Source organism: Canis lupus, chromosome 11, assembly GCF_011100685.1.
Source record: "Canis lupus familiaris isolate Mischka breed German Shepherd chromosome 11, alternate assembly UU_Cfam_GSD_1.0, whole genome shotgun sequence".
Lineage (NCBI taxonomy): Eukaryota > Metazoa > Chordata > Mammalia > Carnivora > Canidae > Canis > Canis lupus.
Window position 1 is genome coordinate 18023705 of NC_049232.1, and position 24788 is coordinate 18048492.

The following is a 24788-nucleotide window of genomic DNA, read 5'->3' on the forward strand; positions in this document are numbered from 1 at the left end:
TTTGCTTAACAGGAGCCCCTTTATATTTATTTCTGTGTCATTTTAAAATAACTGATTAATATTTGATAACTTTCTTGTTGTCTAATATTTCCTATTTCTTGTTTTATTCACTTAGCTACACCTATTTACTCTTTCCTAGGAAAAATGAAGATAATAGGAAGCTTACAGTATCCCCATGGGGAAGGGAAGTAGGAAAGTGGTAACTTGGGGTTATTTCAACCCAAACTCCAAAGACTCAGACACATAATTGGAAACATTACTTTTGCTTCGTTTCCTATCTATGTGTGAGAACAAAACTTGACAAAATACCTATCTACTTACCTGTAAAAGAAATGTTTTAATACACTCAAATGAGAAATTATAGGTGATGATAAAGCACTTTTTATCAGCTTAATAGTCAGGAATTTTTTTTCTTTCTTGTTAAAATTAATGATGTCTTAGATTTGATGGAATATGAAATATTATGGGCTTTGACAAATCAGTGAAAGATAACCCAAATTCACATATAAGGAAATACAAATGGCACTTATAAACAAGATTAACATCTATTCATATTTTTAATTTTGAAAATAAAGATTAAAAGAAAAAATGAAATGCATTTCACTTGTTAGACTCCCCACAGATCAAATACAGTGTGATTGTGGGTATATATAAACAGACGTCTTCACACAAGTTTGGTGGTGGATTAAACTCTTCTCAAAAGACAAATTGACATCCTTAAAAGACAATTTGGTGTCAGTCAAAATTGAGAAGAAAACAGATTTTTGACCAACAATTTTGTGTTTGCCAGTTTATCGTATAGATCTATTTATTCATGCACATGCATTGATAAAACCCTACAAAAAGAGTCACTGTGTTATTTTTAATTATAAAGAACAAAAGGGAAGAAATATATAGAGAGAGAGACAAAGCAAAACCAGGCTCTTAATTATAGGGAATGATCTGATCCTTATCCAGAGGGGAGGGGTGTAGGGAGCATGGGTTAAACAGGTGATGGGGGAATAAGGAGTGCACTTGTGATGAGCACTGAATGAGGTATGGAAGTGAGGAGTAGTTACTATATTGTATGCCTGAAACTAACATACATTGTGTTAACTAACTGGGATGAAAATAAAAACTTAAAAAAAAAAAAAGAACAAAAGTAATTTCAGTATTAATGACTAGTTGCATAAATGATGGGACATCCAATCAATATGATATTATCTAGTCCTCTAAAAGTGAGGCAGATGTTTATGTGCTAAGAAAGACCTTAAATACATTTCCAGCAAAGAGAGACCAGATTCAGAATAATAATTTATATATATATGTATGTATATATATATATACATACATATATATATATAATATATATATATAATATGTTTTGATTTGTGGAGACAACAAATATATTGCATACATACATAAAGGCAAAATCTAAGAGGTATATACTAGTAGCAATATTCAACCAAAAAACTAGGTCAAAAAAAAAAAAAAAAAGGAAAAGACAAAGGTAGTTTGTGTGACAGTTGATACTTGTAGGTAAGTAGCCTTGGGCAGCTGTTAGGTATGTGTCCACAGTGCCTCATATTTGTATGATTAATCTGCTACCTAACTATCAACCTTGAACCTGTTAAGCATCTTTTGTTTCTTGGTGGATACCTCAGGGGAAGAGCAGGCCTGTCTGACCCATATGTCCTTGCATTTGCTTTGTCTAGTTCAGCTAGAATTGAGTGCTTTTATAGTTTGACAGGTATTTTAGGGATATCTCTGTTGAAAGGCACAGTTCTTGTTTGTTTTGTTTTTCTGTAAACATCAGTTCTTTTCACGATTCTTTAGAAATAAGTCCCAGAGTTTGGTCCATTAAGTTGGATGTTCCTATTCTTTGTCCTCCCTGTGTTCCCAGACATGCTGCTGTTAGAGAGTACACAAAAAGCTGTATTGTCACAATGGCTAGAATATGTCCTTTCTGGGGATCGTTAGGACAAGCACTATTATTTTTGTTCTTGCGTGCGTTGAATGATTTATGAGTGAACTATTTAATTTTTGGAGCACTTGACATTTTTGACCTCTCATCCATCAACCCCTTGGAATTATTTTGCTTGGTAGATTGAAATACTGTTTCATTCCTCTGCAGATATTTTCAGTTTCCCCTGTCATAGGAATTACTGCCGGGGGTTTACCCACGAGAATTATCGGGGAGGTAAGCAGATGGCTTTCAGAAGCAGGCAGAGCAAGGACACTGCCAAGAATGTTTGTGAAGAACAATGGCCTTGTTTAAGTGCTTTCCTATTATTAAATTCTTAGAAAATAGCACTTTTTTTTTCTTCTTAAACATTGTAGTTCGGTCATGATGGCAAAACCAAAAAATCTTAGTATTATCTTATGTAGAAATAGTTGTTTTTTTGCTATTGTTAAATGACAATTTGAATATACTGAAGATGACATTAATATAGATGGCTTTGAGAGACAATAATAAAAGTAGTTCTTGCTTTTATTTCAGTTACTTAGCTAGAAGCATTCAAAATTGCTATTGATAATGGCAATAAAGTGATAAAACGTTTTGTTTTATCACTTGAGAATATTGTTGATGGTGAATGCCTCATAGTCAGCATATTTGGTAACCACATTCTAAGAGTGAAATTGGTAAAGAATCAGATACTATCAGTACTCAGGGATAATGAGAAATCTTGGTTATGCAGTGTATAATTAATAAGAATCATTTTGTGTCTACATTTGTTCTGTTGAATTCCAAACTTAAGGGCTAATTAGATAGATTTGAAAATTTTCTTCATAATACTGTCAGGACTATATCTTGGGACTGGAAACGTAATTCAAAAGGTAGGACACAGTGTAAGATGTCGTTGTAAGACCTGGAGTGAAAACAACTGTTCTCTTCACCCTCGAGCTCAAGTTCTATCTGGGCCTATTCTGAGATGTGTTCACTGGTTAGTCTAGAAAGAGTGCTGAATCAATCATTTTGTCCCACGCCAGACTCCTGGGAAAGTGTTCAAAGAAAAAAAAAAAAAAAACCTGTGTTTATTATGCCCAAAAGTTTTCTAAAGCAAGAAAATGGAAGAAAATGGAACTGCTACTTAGCTATCAAAGAAAGGAAAAACATCTTTTCATTGAGTAATTTATAATTGATCCCCATGTAAGACACATTAAAGTAGTAGCATTGTGTTCTCTTCATCTCCTTGGGTCCTTCTTAATTGCAGAAAACCTCTTCTCTATTAGACATGTAGACAAATGACATCTCAAATTTGGAGTCCATTAGAACCCTAGAAATTAAGTGTCCCATCCTAGTGTTTGGAGGATATACTCAAATTGCCCTAAGAACCTTAAAAATATACACTTATTCATCAGCATAGTTCTCTTGTCTTCCTGCTATGTGCCAGTGACTGTCCTATGCACTGAAAATAGAACAATAAATGTGACAAAGACTCTGCTTGCAGGAAGCTTATATTCTAGAATGAACTATAGTCTTCCATATGCACAAGAAATAAGGCCCTTTTCCTGGTTGAGATTTTGTAGATTAATGATACTCTATCATTTAAAAGTAACTTCTTGAAAAGGCTCCCTTACATATTGCTTCTGTCATTTATTACATGATCTCTTAACATTGGTTTTTAGAAAGAAAATCTCCCTAAGTCCAAATGATTTCCATTTATTCTTAAGAACTAGAGAGATGCTGGTTGATGACCTCCATAATAGTGATTTTTAAACTGGAGATTTTATTAAATTATGGATAGTGCTTCAATGACTCCAGGTCCAGGACTGTTTGGTATTTCTAGCAGGTGTCCAGGTAATGCTGTCAAACCTGGCTGTCCAAGACAGTTAGAGCTTGTTTATAACATGCCCACCACACAGCGGAGTCTATAAAAATCTTTATGGTGAAGATTATGGCCATTCAGTATGTCATTCAACAAATTTATGATAGTGCAACTAGGAGATTGGAGAACATAATGGTTAAGAGTTAGGGATTTAGAATCTGAAAATTCCTATTAACCTGTCCTTTCATCTGTAAAGTGGGGATGGATGATTGATACTACTTGCCACATTAGGTTGTTATGGAGATTTAAATGAGATGATAAATGTGAAAAGTGCACATAATTTCTAGCTCCTATTATATATATGTGCTATATATATATGGAATATACATATGTATGGAAATGCTAGATTTCCAATTATTATAATATGGAAGGGTTATATAATATAAAAATAAGGCAGGCTTTTCTCTTATCAGAGAAAATACAATTGAGCATGCAAGTAAGATTTATATATTAATAATTAATTCAACATGGAAATATTGGTAAAGAACAAAAAGTATAGTTGGAATAAGAGGGTGAAATGTGATTAGTTTCACTTTGGAAACATGGCAGCTGACTCCTATTGAGAATTCACCATACATTAGTCAATGATTCTGGTGCTCTTTGTGTATCTTTATTTAATCCTCCTAATAACTCTGTTATAGGTTAAACCTCCAATTTTTACTTAACAGAGGGGAGGGAACTATAGTAAAAGATGGTTAATTGCCCATAACTAGGAAATAGTTGATCCAGGTGTCAAATTCAGTTAGGCTCCAGCATCTGCCTGCTAACCACTGCACTATTCTTCTTTTTTATTTATTTATTTTTTTAAGTGAGCATGAGCAGGAGGGAGAGGCAAAAGCAGACAGCAGGAACTGAGCAAAGAACCCAATAGAGGGCTTGATCCCAGGAAAGTCAAGCCTCTGAAAACTTATAATAGAAACATTTTGTCTTAGAAGACTTGAATCCAGAGAAGGGTTATATCTCACTGATGTTGTTTTGGTGCTTGCATTTATAGTACATGTAGTTTTGTCTTTGCTAGATGTAAGAGGCACTTCTCGGTACTCCATTAAGTAGAACAGTAAGTTGAGTTTTGTCCTCATCCCCCTGTTTCTTCTCCCCCATTTTAGCCATTTGCTACTTTAGGAGAAAGGAGCAGATGTTGAGGTATAAGCTAAAATAGTAGCTGTACTTTTTTTAAAGAAAGATTTTATTAATTTATTCATGAGAGTCTCAGAGGCAGAGACATAGGCAGAGGGAGAAGCAGACTCCCAGTGGGGAACCCGATGCAGGACTCCATCCTAGGACCCTAGGATTACAACCTGTGCCAAAAGCAAATGCTCAACTGCTGAGCCACTCAGGAGCCACCCCCCCATAGCTGTACTTTAACACAGCATTGTGGTAGGCTGAATAATGGCAGCCAAGAGGTCTTACATCCCAATCTCTAGAATCTCTGTTTGTGTTACTTTTGATATGGTAAAAGAGATTTCACAGTCATTAGTTAAGGATCTTGAGATGGAATGATTATCTTGGATGATCCGAGTGATGGCAATATATTCACAAGCCTCTTTATGAGAGGGGAAAGAGAAAAGTTAGTGAGAGATGTGATTACAGAAGCAAAGGTTGGAGTGATATGGGGACAGGAACCAAAGAATGTGGGAAGTCGTTACGACCTAGAAAAGTTGGAACAATCAAGGAAACAGATTCTCTCCTAGAGCTTCTAGAAGTAATGCTCTGTTGATACCTTGATGTTACACACATTTTGGATTTCTGACTTCCAGAACTGTGTGATGATAAACTTGAATCATTTTAAGCCCCTGTGTTCATGGTCACTTGTTATAGCAGCAATAGGAAACTAATACAGCTTTGACTAGATACATTTGACTGGAGTTCAATGCACGCTGAAACTAAATTGCTAAATTTCTTCACTTATATTATTACACAAAGATTATTGTTCACATTAGTGGCAAATGTAAAAACTGTTAAAAGTTTTACTATATTTGATTCGCTGATATATTCAGGAATATGCAATTACATGCTCTGTTAATGTTTAAAAAGAAACTACTAGTAAAATAGAAGATTGTAGTAACTAGAACATTCCTTCAGCTCTCAGTATATATTTTACATTTATACCGATGAAGTAATATCTATTTTCTTCCTCATATTTAATTATAAGACTCTTGTCAAACGATCAAAGGTTTTTCTTAGTGTCAGCCTCTATGCTAGTGAGTAAGAATCAGTTTGAAAAATACTGGCATTTAAAAAATGAAAAGATGGAAAGTCATTAAGGTTGTGAAAGAAATGCCCAAACTCTATATAGCCATATTTCACTTTGAATTTCTTTCATCATGACTCTGTTAATTACAGATAATTGTTATACATTCTGGACATGGGTAGCATTATTGAAATAATACAATGAAAACCTGGAAAATATATATTTTTTAAAAACAGGAGAAGATAAAATTTAATAGGCATACATAGGTACTTTAAAAATTCTTGAAAAGAATTTGGTTCCCGTCCTCACAGCACTCAATAAAGCTTGCTGTGTTAACGCTGCTGAGCCATTATTTTTTAAGAGCCTCAAAGCCTTTATCTGAATTTCCTGAACTAGGGTGAATGAAACCCAGTTATTATTGACTTCAATGCAATTTAGATGTAATTTTATAGAAGACAGCCTCATAGACAGTGCCCCCACATGGCCAAACACAGCCATTGTTGAAATAACTTGAGTGCTCAGGTATGATTACAAGTATTTAAGTAAAACATTAGTATTCTGCATTAAAAACTTAATGTTTTGGGAAGAGGAATAGGTATGCAAATTTGTTTCTAAGTATGTTATACCATAGGGATAGTGAACTGATAAGTTATCTAGATAATTTAATGTTTTATACTCCCTGAGTAGTAGTTTTCTTGTGATGGCTGGAATGAGTTTAAAGAAGCATAGCTGGGTTTTGACTTTAAGGGTGAACTTTGAGTTACTAATGAGATAACTGGCTTGCTAACTCCTCTTTTACTATTCCTGATTCTTTAATATTCTTCAATATTCTTGATACTACGTTGTTTTCTAATAAAATACAGCCCATAAAAAGTATGACTGAGGTCTTCATTTGCCCAAGTCAGGTATTAACAATGGTTAACACCCATTGTCCTACTGTAAATACTCACAGTTCCCTTTTTCACAGTCACGTTTCAGTGAAAAATTTTTTGGTTACCTGACCATGAGCAATCCAGACCACTTAAAATTGAAAATTGGTTCTCTAATGTGGTCCTTAAAATTTTCATTCTTTTGTGTCAAAAAATCTATCTTTAATTAGTAGATCTCATGAATTTATCCAGATGAACCTCATTTTTAATTTCTTAAGACTTGGTTACACCATAAAACTGCCCCCAAACTAATTTTGGCACTCATATTTGTATTGCATTATGTATGTTTTTAATTTGGAAAGAATTGACATCCTTACAGTCTTCTCATGTAAGAGCCTTGATTTGCTTATGTAGGCCTTGTTTTCTGTACTTCAGCAAAGCTTTATAAATTCTTTAAAAAATGGAACTAGTTCTTGTATGTTGATGTTATTCCTAGGAATTTGATAAGTGCTCTTAGTTCTATGAATGGGATTTTCTCCCCATTGTTTACTAAATAGTCACTGCAACTATGAAGGAAAGTTTTTACTCTTTTTGATGTCAAAGTTTGACCCTCTTTTGGAATTCTTGCTAGTTTTAAAACTTTCCTGCTTGAGTTCTTAGATTTTCTAGATCTACAGTCAAATAATCTGCAAATAATGATTTTTGTTAATATTTTTTCTAACTGGTACCATTGATTTTTTTTTTCTTAGTTCATTTAGTGATTAGAATTTCTGAATCTTAAATGATAGCAGTAGATTTTTTTTTTAATATTCCTGTCATTTGGGGAATCCTTGGATTCTGAGAGAATTCAAGAAATTCTTCAACTCAGGAAAATGCCTTTATCTCTTTGATTACTTATCCTCTAGTCTGTCTGTCTGTCTTGAAGTCTTATGTAGTCTGTCTCCTGGCCTTCCATCCTCCATCTCTTTCTTCTTCATTTTCCATTTTGCTACTTTACTCATGTTGCAGGTTTGTTTCCTTGAAAGCCAAGCTTGAGATGGGGACTCTAATACAGGCACTTACTGAGGGAACTTTTTCAAGAGAAATCTGCAAGGGAGTGAGCATAGCTGAGGGAGACAGGGGAAGAAGCTAGGCAAAGGTAGTGATTCAGGGGAAGCCTGGCCTGAACTTAATACCACGGGGAGCTCCAATGTATAAATGGCACTTTGGTAAAGTGAGAGGGCCTAATGTGCCTCTTTGTTAGGCACTTCTTGGCTGGCATCCATGCCTGAGAGAGAGATCACACAGGCCAAAGCCAAATCATAGGAGATAGGTGCAGTTGTAAATAGTTAGCTTCCAATAATTACAGCAGCTGGAGAATGGGTACATTGACCCAATACAATGGGTGAGTCACTGCAAGTATCTATTAAATATTCTACTTTGAAGAAGAATATCTCAAGTAATTTTTTTTCTAGAGAGAGAATGTGTTTGAGGGGAGGAGCAGAGGAAGAGAGAAAATCCTAAGCAGACTCTGCAATGAGCAGTTCCCCTCAAGTAATTTTTCTTTTCTTTTCTTTTTTTTTTTGAAGGAAACAGCAACAATAACAACCAATAACAACAAAATTTCCACCTTCTAAGCAATGTTACCAATAGGTTTTTGAAAAAAAAAAATCTGTAGTTCTTTTTTGTTGTTGTTGTTGAAAAAAAAAAAAAGCCATTGGGATTTTTAATTTTTTTCCAGAATTTCCTCTGGTTTCTTCTAGTTGAAGATTCCTCTTCTTCACGTTTCTGTTGTTGTTGTTAGACTTCATTTTCATTGGGAAGATATTTTCCTTTCTTTAATTTTGTTGTAGTTGTGACGAACAAAAGTGGCAGCTTTTTAATTTCTTTTTTCCTGAACTGTTCTTTTTCCTGAATTGTTGAAAGCTTGTGTCTTAGTGAATGGGAACCCCACTGATCCTAAAGTGGCCTCCCTGATTTTGCTCATAAACTTCTGTTCAATGTCCAAAATGACTAGTCTCTTAATTACAGAACTTGTAGGGTTCACTTTTCTTAATGAGATCCATTTAGTTAGTTGTTTATTTAGCTGAAGTATAACGGATATAAAATACCCTGTTAGTTTCATATATATATATCATAGAAGATTTTTTTTACATTAAAAAATGATCCCCACGATAAGTCTTGTCATCACACAAAGGTATTATGATATTATTGGCTATATTCCCTATACTCTTAGTCTTAGACCAAGGGACAACTGTTTGAGACATCTCCTATGTTTATTGTAACATTATTGCTTATTTTCTATTGATTAAATTTTGGGGCAGAGACTAAAAATAGATGAATCTAAAAACAGGAAAAATACTGTATCCTGGGAATAAATGGTGTTTTGCTTGGAAACCGGAAGTTCATCCAAATACTCAAAATGCTGTTAAGAATTTCATCTCTTACTCTTTTTTTTTTTTTTAAGATTTTATTTATTTATTCATGAGAGACAGAGAGAGAGAGAGAGGGAGAGAGGCAGAGACACAGGTAGAGGGAGAAGCAGGCTCCATGCAGGGAGCCCGACATGAGACTCAATCCTGGGTCTGGACTGGCAGGGCTAAACCGCTGAACCACCTGGGCTGCCCACAATCCCTTACTCTTGATAGGGGTCCAGCCCTTTCAAAAATGAAATGGGTAAAAAATAACAACAGCAACAACAACAAAAACCCACTTTTTAAAAAAAGGGCCTGATCGTGTCTGTGCTTCTAGAAAGAGAGGCCAACCAGAGCAAGATGGGCTTTGTGTACTCTAGGATGAAAGGAGTTTCAAAGCTTGCCTTTCCTCTTGAAGATGATTGCTTTCCTCCACTGACATGGTTAATACATAAACAATTATGTTGTTCAGTGGAGTGACTAAAATAACTGTTTACCAAAGTCCATCAATATGTTGAGGTTATAAAATGCCATTGGAATTTGATTAGATACATGCCTTCCTGTATCACATTTCTTTGGAGTGAAGATCTGTTATAAGCTGTACATACCTGTCTTTTAGAAAGATTTAGGCTCCACTGGTGAAAACTTTAGATAATGTTTGAGCAGAACATTGGCTTCATGTGAGAGCAAATATTAGAGAATTTTAAACATAAATTATTGAGAAGGGTATATGAATATATACCTAAAATTATGTGAATAAAATCGGGAAGTATGACTTTAGGGATTAGGTTACTTTCAATAGTGAAATCTTAAAGTTGCAAAGCCCTGTGGATGAAACAAGGGAGTTCAATTTTAAATGTTATGACTATGGAAACCTGTATAAGCCACAAACTTGTTTTTTATTCTGTGAGAACACTATTAAGGTTAGATATTTTAAGAAAAGAAAAAAAAAATCTCATAAACCTTGGTAACTTTCTAGAACTCATGATATTGATTCATTAAGAGCTATATTAGCTTCCTATTGATCCTATAACAAATTACCACCAAGTTTGTGGCTTAGCACACATTTACTGTCTAATACTTCTTCAAACAGGAAGTCCAACATGAGTCCCATCGGGCAAAAATGAAGGTGTGGGCAGGACTATACTCCTTATGGAGGCTCATGGGAGGATACTTTTTCTTGTATTTGCCAGCTTCTGGGGGCTGCCTACATTCCTTTGGCTTGTGGCTCCTTTCTCGTCTTCCACGCCAGAAATACTGCATTTCTCTGACTGTTGCTACTTTCATATGTCTCTAGCTATAGCCAAGAAAGTTTCTAAGCTTTTAAGGACTCCTGTGATTTGACTGAGTCCACAGAAATAATTCAGATAATCCCCTATCTCAACTTCCTTAACTTATATCACATTTGCAAAGTCTCTTTTTGCTGTGTAAAGGTACAGACTCCCTGATTCCAAGAATTAGGCTGTAGACATCTTTGGCGGGGAACATCTTATTCTCTCATCCACAGAGCAGATGATTTCTAGGTGAAGTAAATAAATCTCTACCCAAAAGTGCCTATTTGTTTTCATACAGTCTGCCTTTATGGCATATTTTAATAATCATAGCACTATAGAGGCTCATATAAAGTTTATAAGCAACTGAAGTTGCAGTACAGTTTTCTATTACTCAGGGCTAACTCCTGAATAGACAATGTTTATTTCAATAGTTTTTCTTAAATTCCCTTTTTAATCCATTAAATCATGTTAAAATTATGATTGATTCAGTATAGCTGATATCCAATGAGGCTTTTGGGTTAGCACTCAAAATCAAAATCAAAACCAAACTTCTCAACCTTAAAACACAAATTTACCTATAGTTCTTAGAAATGAATTTTAATGAGAAACAATTTAGTTTTATTTAAGGAAGTTAGCTATGCTTTTGGAAGCCAAGGCATTCCTATGACTTAGAATAAATGTAAATAAAATTATGCTATTTTCAGTGTTTACCAAATCTAGCTGGTTATAGACATTTGCGAATCCACTGTCTATTTTGCAGTTCTGCAAACAGTTCTTGGATTTCTTCATCTGTACCTCTGACCTCTGATTTTTTTTTTTTTTTCTTAATGTCTGGAAAACTTCTTGCAGACTTTGAGCCATTATTTATTCTTGCGCTGATACTGAGGGAAGATGAGGGGCTCATCACTCTTGAAGTACCCCATGTTTTGTCCTGGGCTTCAGTCCAGTTAGAAGGACAAAGACAGAGGTCAAAGAATCCAGGCAGGCAAACTGATTTTTCTTAGAAACTGAGTAGTTTAAGATTGCAGTGGTGACAACCAGCTCTGTTAATTTAAACAGTAAAACTTCACTTTCACTGACCTTTAAAGTTTAATGCAAAACAGTCACCTAGAGAAGTCGACAGTGAAGCCAGAATAGAAAATAGGACCAGGCATTAATATGCACACTGTATAAGTAGAAATCTGGAATTGACAATAGAAACTTTTAAAAATTGACTCACTCCAGGATACCTTGAAGCAATTTTCGTAACAAGTAAATCAGAAGAGACAAGAAAACATACAGCTAATGTGTATATGTGAGTGACAAATGATGCTCTAGTAGAGGGAAGGATTAAGCTGCTGAAACCTAACTGTTGTTCAAAAGTATTTTTTTCTACCTGTCATATTTCTTGCATGTAGCCAGATTGGATTGGATGAATACCTAAAATGGGCAACCCAAATCCCCTATAGATACTGACATTTTATCTTCTCATCATAGTTTTCTTGAATAAACTCTCAATTTATCCTTATTTAGGTAGAGCTATAATCACATGCCCCTAACTTATAGGGCAACAATTGTCCCAACTTGCCTTCTGAGAACAAGGGTTTCCAGGACGTGGGGCTTTCAGTTTTAAAACTGGTATAGGACTGGGTATACCATTTGGGTTTGAGTGGTTTCCTGAGATGCAAGACTTTCAGTGCTAAAACCTGGAAAGTCTTCAGCCAATTGAGAAAAGTTGCTTGCCCTACCAAGTCCTTTGCCTTGGAGTACACTCCAGAACTCTGGTGTAAGCTGCAGGGAAAGAGCGGCCCTTTGTTTACAAGTGTTGGTAAGGTTCTTGCCCCCCTGGGGAAAGACCACGTTTTGAGAATGAGCCAAGACATTGAAAAACACTACTAAGAAGGCAAATTAAAAGGAAGAGCTCTACTCTTTTTGCTATTTGATACTGATTGCTCACCTGCATCTTAACATCCTAAATTCTGAATCTATTCTCTGGATTTTTAATTTCCATTAGTAAATTCCTTAAATTTTTTTTTTAACTTGAACTGGATTGATCGCCCATCAGATGTCACTTACATTTCACATTTTCTCATATGGTGGCAAATGACATGACATGTTAAAGAAGCTAGACCAATTCTTTTTTTTTTTTTTTTAATCACCAGCATAGAGCTGAGTATTTTAAACAGTTCCTGATATTGTCAGGCTTTAATTTTTGCCAAGGGGTGTTAAATGGTACTAAATTGTCAGTAGACTTTCAATCTCCTTGAATAACAGTGGTGTTAAAAAAAAAAAAAAAGTCATTTTTTTTTCTTTCTAGGGGTCTAGATTGAGATTAGTATTCTAAATCCCTGGACCATTTTGAATGGCACTGGTTGCTTGTCTTTTTCCTAATTGGTTACTTGTGTTTTATTTTACATATTTCAAAGTTGTTGCCTATCTTTTAACATTGGTTATGGGATCTCCCTGGGTGGCGCAGCGGTTTGGCGCCTGCCTTTGGCCCAGGGCGCGATCCTGGAGACCCGGGGTCGAGTCCCACGTCGGGCTCCCGGTGCATGGAGCCTGCTTCTCCCTCTGCCTGTGTCTCTGCCTCTCTCTCTCTCTGTAACTATCATAAATAAAAAAAAATTAAAAAAAATTAAAAAAAAACATTGGTTATGATTTCTTTAGACATGTGTACATCAATTTTTGATATTGGTGTAATGAAATTTATTGATCTCCTTTTATAGCTTTTTTGAGTGTATGGGCCATTTTGAAAAACTTATACCTATTTTGAGATTTTTTTCATATTTTCTTCTAAAATTTGTGTTGTTTCTCATATGTAGGTCTTGACTACATTTGAATTTTGTTTGTGAGCTAGACATCTAAACTTACCAAAGAAAGTCAGTTCCAATTATTCCTTCCTCAGCTGATAGAAAATAATAACTCTTCTTCTGCTGAGTTCACCATTTATACTTGGATCTGTATGGGGGGACTCTAGTACATTTAACGGGATGATTACTTTGTGCCTGCATCAATATAACATTGTTGAAAGAATTACTACAACTTTCTTATAAATCTTGACATGAAGTGGTTCTCTTTTTTCTTTTATGTATGAATTTTGGGAAGTTTGTTCACTATCAAATCTTTTTGAAGTTTTGGTCAGAACTACAATTATCATATAGGTTTGTTTGGCGGAGAATTGATAGCTTTAGTCTTCCTTTCTGTGAATAAGGTATAATCTGTTACTTCATCTTAACTGTCATTAATAAAGTTTTAAAATTCTCTCCATTAAAAACTTTCCAACTTTCATTATAACTGTATTGAAATGGATCTCCAAGTTTTCTAACACTTCTGCTATAAATTTTTTCATTTCAGGTAGGTTAGAAGAATCAAGTATGTTGGTCTTGTGTATGGTTTCTCGCAATACTGGCTCTAATAATTTTTTTCACGTAGCCTCTTGAATATTTTATGTATTGATATAATTTGGAAGCAAAGTCAACTCTCTGTATGTTGTGTATCTGTATGTGGGTTTATATATTTTATATAAGTATAATATATACATAAATATATATATAAATACAAGTTAGTGTATTGATCGAGATCTTCAATACAGTATTCTACAATAGTGACATAGTGAGCATTCTCATCTTCATATATTTACTATTATGTTTGATCCATGAACATGAAATATCTCCATTTATTTAAATCTTTTTTTATTCCAAAAATGTTTGGAATTTTCAGCATAAAGTCTTACATTTCCTTTATTGAATTTATTATTACATATTTTCATCTTTTTTGATGCTAGTGTGAAAAGAATTGTCATTTTTAGATTAGAAAATAAAAGATACTTACTAGTATATGGAAACATAATTTTTCTATATTTTATCCTTTGTATATTTTTCGTATTTTTCTATATTGCTCTTACATCCTTTGACTTTATTGGGGTTTATTTACTCTGATAGGTTTTGGGGTTTTTATTTTTTATATATGTATGTGTTTCTCAAAATTTTCTATATGCAAGATGATGTCTTAAAAAAATGATTTGGGGGGGCAGCTCCGGTGGCGCAGCGGTTTGGCGCCGCCTGCAGCCCAGGATGTGATCCTGAAGACTGGGATCTAGTCCCACGTCGGGCTCCCTGTGTGGAGCCTGCTTCTCCCTTTGCCTGTGTCTCTGCCTCCCTCTCCCTCCCTTCCTCTCTCTCTCTCTCTCTCTCTCTGTCTCTATGAATAAATAAATAAAATCTTTAAAAAAAACTGATTTTTTTTCCTTTCCAATTTAGCTGCCTTTTATTTCTTGCCTGATTATATGGACACTTATCTCTAGTACAGTATTGATTAGGAGTGGTGAAAATGGACATCTTTGTTTTGTTCTGATCTTAATACCCTCAGTATTTCACCAATAATGTGATGACAGCTGTAGGTTTTAATAAATTCCTTTTATAGACTTTAAGAAGTTTTCTTCTACTCCTAGGTTATTGTTGAGAGTTTTCATTATAAATATTAGATTATTGTTAAACGCTCTTGTCTCATTCCATTAATATGGTGTATAATATCAATTGACTTTAAGTTGGATAATTTATTTTTCAATTCCTTTTTTCCCCATCTTGTGCTGGTAGGTGCAGATTCGAAGTTCCTGCATGCTCTGAAATCCCATAGCTCTTCATGTAAATACATAAGGGTATCTACCTGTGCATAAATAAATGCATATGCAAATACTTACGTGTATGTATACGTATGTGTGTATTTAATTGTATTTATTTCCTTACCTAAATGTCCACGTGACATTATGCAAATAGAATGGGCTTTGCAGCAACACAAACCCTAGGATTTAAATTGAGTACTGGGGGAAAACAAAACAAAACTGAGTACTACCAAAATCACTTCATGTTCTGAATGTGTTTATTTATCTCAAGAAAGACATCGCTAATAGCATTCTTGGGCGCTTAGGAGGATTACTGGGATAGTTTAAGTAATGTCTGTTACAGGCATGCAGCACAGTGTGTGGCACATGATAGTTGCTGAAAAATGTTAATTCCATCTGTTTTACATTCATTTGTGTAATCTGTGCAAGACCTGCATGGGTGCCAAGTATACATTTGTTGAATTATATAGATCAGTCCTGCCAGTAAACTAAGGAAAGTGGCCCAGTAATGGCCCCTGGCATAAGCTTCCCCATGAGGAGAAGAACTTGGAACTTTGTCTTAAACATGATCTCTTATATCTAACAAGAATCTTCAGGTTCCTGCAATGATTTTTTTCCCTGTGTTAAACTTTTACATGAAGAAAATCACATATATAGCTAAAGGAATTTTTTATCCTTAGAGGCAAGGAAGTAAAATCAGGCCTAAGAAGGTAGGTTCACTAGACTATTTTCCTAATGTTGGTACTGACAAAGATTACTGCTGGCTAATTAGTCTTTTTAACTGCATGTTTGTAGGGCAAAGTCATAAGATGTCACCTCATGCAAAAAAATGCCAACAGTCTATACTTCCCCTAGAACTTTGATATATCAGCTGCATGACTTGGACTTGCTGTTGTCAAATGAGTAAATTGGTCATTGAAAACACTGAGCAGATATACACTCACCATTTTATTTTATTAACTTACTTTTTTAAAAGATTTTATTTTTTGAGAGAGAGATAATGAGAGAAAGCAGGAGCATGGGGTGAAGGAAAGAGGGAGAAGCATGCTCCCCACTGAGCAGGGAACCTGATGTGGGACTCAATCCCAGGACCCCAGGATCATGACCTGAGCCGAAGGCAGGCACTTAACCGACTGAGCCTCCCAGGCACCCCTCACCTTAGTTTATAATTTATACAAAGATGTTTGTATTTATACAGCTCTACACCTCAGCCAGAATCACAAAAACAAAGTTGTAAAGATGTTTAACTTCAGAAAGACAAGATAGTTGCAGAAAACTTTCATACTGCTAAAATCACATTAAAAGATCAAGTCCTCAAACTTAATGGCCTTAAAAAGAAGAGGGATTGACACAGAATCCACAAAGCCTTATTCATCATGTTAAGAATAAAGTGAATTAAGTGCTGAGTATGTTTAGAAAAAGGGAGTTGGTTTTATAAAGCATTTATTTAACTGTCAGTATCTACTAGATGCCACAATTTACTTGAGTTATGTCATATGATCTTCAGAGTTCTGTTTGATAGTGACTACTATCATTTACAATTTCACATTTGGGTAAACTGTGGCTTAGATGTATAATGCTGCTCACTAATAGTGCTGAATTGCTTCTATTTTTGAAGTACTCGTAAACCCTAGCTGTTTCTATCAGACCATATTAAGCGACAGAAGTACTAATAAATGCCACTAATTAAAAGATCAATGGGCATACTTTGACTTCCACTTAAAATAGATACCGTATTTAAAGACTCATCTTTTCCTACTTCTTTTCCATTCAACTCTGAGTTACCATCTCTAATTTCTGTAATGATTAGGGCTCCTCCTCTTTCTATGTGGATTCCACTGTAGTAGGTGCTGTGTCTGGGGATAATGAAGCATTTACTTGTCTATTTTATACATGTTTACTAAGTAAAGTTCATAAACTTGGTCACTAACATATATGTTTCAATAATGTTCATCTCTTCATTAGACTATTGCATTTTAGTTCTTGATTGCTCTCATTTCTGTAGGAATAGAACAGTTTGCTAACAAGATCAAGTGTGCAGTAAGAGAGAAGAGGCCAGGAGATCAAATCCAATTCCCTCTGTTAAATTTACTGTTTCTATGTCAATGCGTCCCCAAAAGGGGATGAGATGTTCGTGAGAATAGATTCACATGTAGATATTAAAACTTAAGTCACATACTCACACCAAAATCAGTAAATTTTTTGTTCCATCTATTGTTTGAGTCCTAGCCAAAAGAACAGTCCTTTATCTTGCTGAAGAGAATGTTCACGAGCCTCCAACTTTTTAAAGATCACTCTTGGGGCCCCATAATGAGAATAGAGAGAAATAACAAGCAAATAGAAATTGATGGCAATGTATTATCTGTCTCTAAAATCTGGAAACAATTAATACATATTATTTGGGAAAAAAAATACTGGTTATCTTGGTTACCAAGGAACGTATTTCATTAAGTAGAAGTAACTCTTGAATTGACAAAGATTGTTTACTTAAAATGCATAAAGGATATCCTAATGGTTATTGTGAACTATCTTAAATGTCATTATAAAATCAGAAACGCTACAGTTACCCCTTTTTTTGGTCTCTTTCTGAAAGTATATTGTTCTTACGACCTTCATTTGGAAGTGGTGTTATCAAAAGAATCCAAATAAAAAAAAATTTACAAGGAGTTTATGTCGCCTAGAAAACTAAGAGAATTCTTTTATTTAATTTTACTAAGGACTCTCTGGAGGCAGGCTGTACTTTGGAAATAGAAACAAGCTTGGGCCATAGGTGGCCTTATATCCTGAATGCTGCTCAGGAGCCCATAAACACACTCCTGTGATTTCTGCTCACATGGAGGTGTTAAATGTATAATTGCTGGTAAAAATAATTAAAAAAAAAAAACTTGAGGTTATACAGGCAAGTATAGAATTTGGCAGTGTTGTTTGTGAGTTCCCATCGCAGACATTCTGAAAGTTTATTAATCTGTTTGTGTCTGCAATAGAAAGTGAAAAATAAATATTAGAGAAATGAATTTGGTGAAGCCAGGCCCCTATACAATATAAGACTGATCCCAAGGGTCATATACTTACACTCCTTATTATTCTGAAAAAGCAGTTTTTAAAATAGTCCTTCATTCTCAGATGGGTAATTACCCACTGCGGGAGATCTCCTAAATAGAGGCAACTGCTGGGTATCCACTGAAAAGCCCCGTGTGTTCAGTGATGGGCTGGGATTGTTCTGTGGCCAGTTGTCTCTGGTGGTATTGGATTGAAAGTCTGAAGAGCCACTGTTGTTGAAGACTATCACCCAATGAAGTTCAAAGTCAGCTGAACTATAAGGGAAAAGCCTTATCCTTTAATTTGTCCAGGTAGTGTCATGCCTTGGTTCTCCTCCACCTTGAGGAAGTAGTTCGAGAAGAAGAGTGCTAAGACAAAGTCACCAAAAGGATTGAATGAGTACTTTCAGGCTAATTTAATTATTGTAGCTTCAATGTGTGCGCTGTGAATAGAATTCCTGCTTATTATCTACTTGTGGAGCTTAGAAGAAGAGCAGTTTGAACTTGTAGGTGGGACAGGAGGGTAATTAGGTACTGGCCACAGGACTTTGGGTCTCACGAGGGGACATTAGGCATCTAGAGACTCCATGCAATGCAGTGTCCAGAAAACCACCGAGAGGATGGTGAATGTGACTGGAACTACTGCTCAAGGATTGCTTATATATTAAAGAAAAAGTACAGCCTAGTGGGAGCAGGGGAAAGGTAATGATATGCTCTTCTATGAATTCAGACTCCGTTAACACAGTCTTATTAAAGTTTCCAGTGATACATGTTTGAGATCCAGTAGCCTATTTGCATTCTTCATACTACTTAATTTCTCCATCATATTTCACACCAGGAATATCATGCCACATGGAAATGGTTTTTCCTCTGGATTTCGCCCATTCATCTCAATGAAAACATTCAAACTTTCCGTGTTCTCTGAACATTGTGACAATGCATGCATTGTCTATGGCATGCATCCATAGACAAATTTTTTGTATTTAATCTATTAAGTAGAACTCCTGTGCTCTGTTTCCTGCCTGCCCACTGAAAAAGAAACTCAAAAATAACACAATAAATCTATTGTGTCTCCTTTTGAAAATTCTATAAGACTCTGAAACTTCCTCTTTTATCTTTTCATGTTTTATCTTTTTGTGGATTCTCTTCCAGTTAATCTTCTTGCTTAAATTTTGGTGGTTTTCAGAGTTTTATCCTTGGTCCTATTCCACTGATTTGCTGTATAACTTCTCCGGAAGGTCACTACCATACATGGGTTTTTAATTATGACTGTGATTGCCAAATGTAACTACAATTCTGACTTGTTTCTTGAAATCCTGATCCATAATCCCCATCTATTGGGGATTCATCTCAGTGTTGATCAGACCCCTTGACCACACCAAGTGTAAAGCTCAACCCAATATCTTATCCTCCAAATGCCCCTTCTGTGTTTCATTGTTGTAGTTGATACCATCACTCACTTTGTAGAATGCTTTTTAATGGGCTAAACTTAGGGATTTGCAGGCATCTTATTTTGATTCTCATTTTCACGGTTCAGGAGAAAAAAACTCCAATGATAGTTGGAGTGTGAAAGAGAAAGAAGAGTTTAAAAACCCAGGCCTATTTATGAGGAGTTTGGAAAATATAATTGTGTCTTGGGATCCTGGTCCAATGATAGTAAGGATCTTTGCATCCAAAGAAAAAAGAGCACTAGTCATTTCTTTTTCCATAATATTTTCAGATTCCCCCCTTCCTAATTGTGCCACAAGTCTTAGATGTAAGGCTAACTAGTACTACAGCAGCACCACTCCCTGATCTGGGCTTAGGCTTTTGAAGTGCTCTCACACCAAGTCCTTGTTGTTGGACACACATTGACTTCTCATCTGTTGTTTCCCCTTAACTTTTCCATTAGATTTTGGAAAGGGTTCATATTTTATCTCTCATTACCTAATTTCCTCCAAAGACCCAGCTAGTAAAGTGAACTACATTATCAACTGCTGTTTTTTAATTGGAGAGAAAATATTAATGAATCAGTACATAGTACTATCTGGGTCATGTTGATCAGGAATAATCAGTCACCAAACAGCAAGGAGGCTAAGGTTTCCAGGTCCAGTGATAAAAGTTCATGGAAGCTGCAGCCACCAAGAAGAATTTATAAGTATTGAGATCCCTCAGAAATGACAGCTGGAGTTCTATATTTGGTACTAAGTCTCCATTCAGCTGAGATAGTAGCTGAAGCCAAAGATCATACAAAAAGTGATAGAGGAGGGAAATTGTAAATACTTAAAACGTCTCCGTATCACTTGAGGATACTGGTATTTTCTTCTATGCTATATTTATCTATGTATATTAGAGAGTATGGTGATAGTGGTGAAATTTATAATTTGCTCATTATACTCAAGAATACTCCTCTAGAAGTGTGGTGGAATCATAGGAGGAATACATGACTCCAGAGATCCTGGACTTGGAACTGGAAGTGGTAACTGGTTATATCCTGAATGGATGCTTCTTACAGAGAAGTTACATGCATTTTTGTTGTTGTTGTTCATGGGGTCTACTTGAGTTAGGCTGGATGGAATTTGTTCTGCTTGGAAGCACAAATAAGCATACTTACTTTGCATAGCCAAAGGTGAGACTCTGTAGTGAGTATTTATCTTTTTTAGGGGGTGCCAGCTATATAAACTTCTATCTTACGTTCAGACAAGCATTCACTTTATGTGTCAGGTGACTTGAATCTGTAAAAGATGAAAAGGCCAAACACTGCTTGACAGTTCCCTTTCCACTGAAGGTCCATGACTGAATCCCTACAAATCAGTCACCAGAAAATAGATTTGCAGTCAGTAGCTTGTGACATAAAGAGAGAAATCAACCATTGAACATATTTTCTTTTTTTTTCATTGAACATATTTTCATCGTGGTCAACTACATCATAGTAGTTGTAGTAATTTACATGTTTGAACAATAGCAGTGGCACACAGCTATGTGGTAATATCCAGTGGCCTGCATCCAGCAGTATTGCTGTGAAGTCTGGGCTTAGTGAAGGCAGTAGTGATGTTTAGAGTGGTCTATTATAATGCTCTGATTCTAGACCCTGTTGACCTCGTATTCTAGATCCTCCGGTTATCCTGGAGATTGAAAGTTAACTCCTATCCTTTTCATAAATTCTTATTATTTTTTGCTTTATGTGCCTAGAGTTAATTGCTATTGCTCTACAAAGCTAAATATCCAGCTATGTGTACTGCCCCCCACCCCCTGTCCCATTTAAGTACTTATTCAGCCTTCTTGCCACATTGCCTAAGGAAAAGGACACAACTGGGTTAAGCAGAAATTCTGGCTTTGTTTTTGAAAAACTGAAGTTTTGGAACGTGATTGATAAAATGTCTGGGACAGAATCAAGGTTTTAGTATAGGTCATCTCAAATTAGAAATTTTTGAGGACTGAGAGAAGGAGAGTTAAGGAAAGAGGCATGGGAGAGATGTCTGTGCAAGTTTTGCTAACATGCCCTTAGCAAGGCAGCAAGACCCCAGGGAGGAAATGGCTGGGGAGTGCAACTAGGTAGATGAGGTCATGGGTGGTTTTGAAACAAAAGATTCCTGTGTTCTAAGCAGGGCATTTTTTAAGCTGTGAGTTCTAAGTGCTGAGTTGATGGGAGGCAAACCTTGTTTGGACAAACGAATCAATGATAAGGTCTGTTTTCTCAAAATGTGTCTCTGTGAGAGTCCCTAGAACTTCATAGAATTTTAAGGAGACTAAAAGGAAACAAAGACTGAGATTGGGTTTCCTATCAACAAAATAGGATAAGAATTCACTTAAATAATTGAGTCAAGAAAAGATAAAATCATAATTTCTACACTCCTGAGTTTGTGAACTGAAAATGACATCCACTAGGAAATTGTTAAAAAGAAGCAAGAGTCTTACAGTTCTAGAATCAAATTAAGAAAATTTCAAAGATAATCCTGGATAAAAGAAGCCATTATAAAAACATGAAACCTAGAAAGATAGCAATTAAGAGATTGCTGAGTTTGAGGATTTAAAATACTTGTTTTAAATTTAAAAATTTAAATTTAATAGACACTTAGAGTGCTTTCACAAAGTCTTGAGAGAAAGACCACTCTGCAATAAAAGGTGAACCAAACCATAAAGCAAAAAGTTGCAGCAAAGGAAACTCAAATGTTTTTTTAACCTATGACGATGTATTCAATATTGATGAAATCATTGAAGTAGAAGTGAAAGTGTTGAGAAATCCGTTTTTCTCCTTGAAGTACTATTCACAGTAGTAATAGGGCTACAATAACAATAATAGCAATAATAAGGGTTTGCTGAGCATCTACTATATGCCAGTCCTGTCCTACATGCTTTACATGATAAGCTGTTTAATCCTCACAAAATTCTAAGGGGTATTTTGTTACAATTTCCCTCTTGGAGTTTAACCTTCATGAATACAGGTAAATTTATCTACTTTGTTGACTGTTGGATTGTTTTACTTAGAAAAGTACCTAGCTCACAATAGGTACTCTATAAGTGTTGACTGATCGAATAGATTTTGATTTTAGAAATTAGAAATCTGGGGCACAGAGAAGTTATGTTGCCCAAAGATACAAAGCTCATCAACAGCTGAATTAATTTTTGCTGCCAAAGAGTCACTCACCAGAGTTTGAACTCTAAATAACTGTACTGTCTTGCACAGGAAAATGTAAAGTAAGAAACAACATCTGGAAGATACGAGTAGAAAGACATTATCTTTCCAGGGCACTTGGCAACACATATCAGAGTGAAAAATACACCCTTTAGCTCAACAGTTCTACTGCGGATGTACTCACTTACATGAAGATTTATCTCAAACTATGTTCACTGGTGCATTCTCTGTGTTGACAAAGGACTTTAAAGAATCTAAGTGTTGAGGGGAACCCTGGGTGATGCAGTCAGTGAAGCATCAGACTCTTGGTTTCAGCACACGTGTGATCTCAGTTCTGATCTCAGGGTTGTGAGACTGAGCCTCATGTCAGGCTCCATGCTTACTGTGGAGTCTGCTAGAGTGTCTCTGTATCTCTCCCCTTCCCTTCCTCCCCCGCACTCTAAAATAAATCTTAAAAAAAAAAAAGAATACATGTTCATATATAGGGTAGAATAAATTGTGATGCCACTCTGCAATGGAATGGTTAAAAACAAGTCCTTCTCTGTGTGGTGATTTGGAAAGATTAGCATAAGGGGCAAATGCAAGGGTCAAACAATTAATATATTCTTCTATCTGCCAAAATGAATCCAGTATGTTCTATTTCTATGACTCTGTGTCTGTACCTCCACACATCTCTTAGACACAAGTAACACATACACCCATATGTAAGTTTATAGTCTTTCTTGGAGAGGGACTTGGAGACTGTTTATGAAAAGAGGCTTATATTGGATTGTATATGCTTTTGTAGTCTTTGAATGTGACCATGGACAAGCATTATTGTTTTAATAAAAAGCTAAAGTGTAAACTAAATACTTGCACATATCTAAATGCATCAATGTCAGTCTGTGAAAATGTTCTCTGTGGAGAAACAAGAAGAGTAGGTGGGCAGTAGAATTGGAGTCAGGAATGCATGGAAGGGAACCTTTTTTTTTTTTTTTTGGTGTTGAGCATTTTAATAATGGAAATATGTAATTTAAATTACATTTCAGAATGGACTTCTGGCTTTTCCTCTTAATCTGGAAGCACACACATGTATAATGTGTTTAACTCTAAAGTCAAAATTTTAAAGTAGGTTGAGGCTAAAAATATAGAATTGTTTTTAAGGGTATAAAGTTTTATGAACTCTTTATAGATGCATACTCTACAACCCATTCATGTAAATGTGTATGCTACTAAACAAGTAGTGAAAACTATGATTATTTTACACTCCAAGTTTTACTGTTAATGTTTACTTAAGGTACTATAAACTTTCAGTTTGGGACCTAGTCTTACTGTACTGTGATAAATGACATGAACTCTAAGATATTTTGGAAGATTTTAAAGTAAAAAAAATGTGGCAGAAGAACTGTTGCCATCTATAATTTTTTAATTGTGATTTTTTCCCCCCATATATTCCAAGAAAAGTATTTTCACTTTACCTATTTCTCCTACCCTATATAACTTTCTTAGGCAGTAGCTGAGTATAAAAAAGACATTTTTTGAAATACCCAAATGGCATTACCTCCTCCTTGTACTTCACCTTCACCAGAAAGGATCCAAGTAAATTATTTCAACAGACTGAAAGGTCAAATGCAGATAAGTGAACAAGAAGCAAAAACAATTTTCATGTTTTGTAAACATGCCAAAATGCCTTCAGTGAACACTGGTGAGTTATGTAAGCTTGCATTATGTAAGCATTCATCTCTTCATACGTTGATCCATCAAGCCACTAGTACACTTAATTAAGATTTTCAGAGGCTAAAAACCTGATACAACCCATTTAAGTAGGAATAAAGTATGTAGTGCAGAGCATATACTCTCATGATTATAAGCCAGTGTAATAGGATAAAAATGGACTAACAGGATAGTCTTAGATTTGTAATAAACTATTGAAGAGATAATATGAAATAAAGGGTGATTATCGTGTGAGAATTGTCAAGGCAGACACCCCCCTCTGTGGATGATTTAGATAGAAATAGAA

At 35.4% G+C, this 24788-nt stretch overlaps 1 long non-coding RNA gene across 6 annotated transcripts in view; it reads left to right on the forward strand.

Annotated features, from left to right (window-relative positions):
- The window catches only part of LOC111098014, a 195761-nt gene that overhangs the window by 53295 nt on the left and 117678 nt on the right, over window positions 1-24788 (forward strand). For all 6 annotated transcript variants that reach the window (XR_005366646.1, XR_005366648.1, XR_005366650.1 and 3 more), the window contains exon 2: window positions 24278-24473. This is a non-coding gene — a long non-coding RNA (uncharacterized LOC111098014). The remainder of the gene's footprint in view (window positions 1-24277; window positions 24474-24788) is intronic.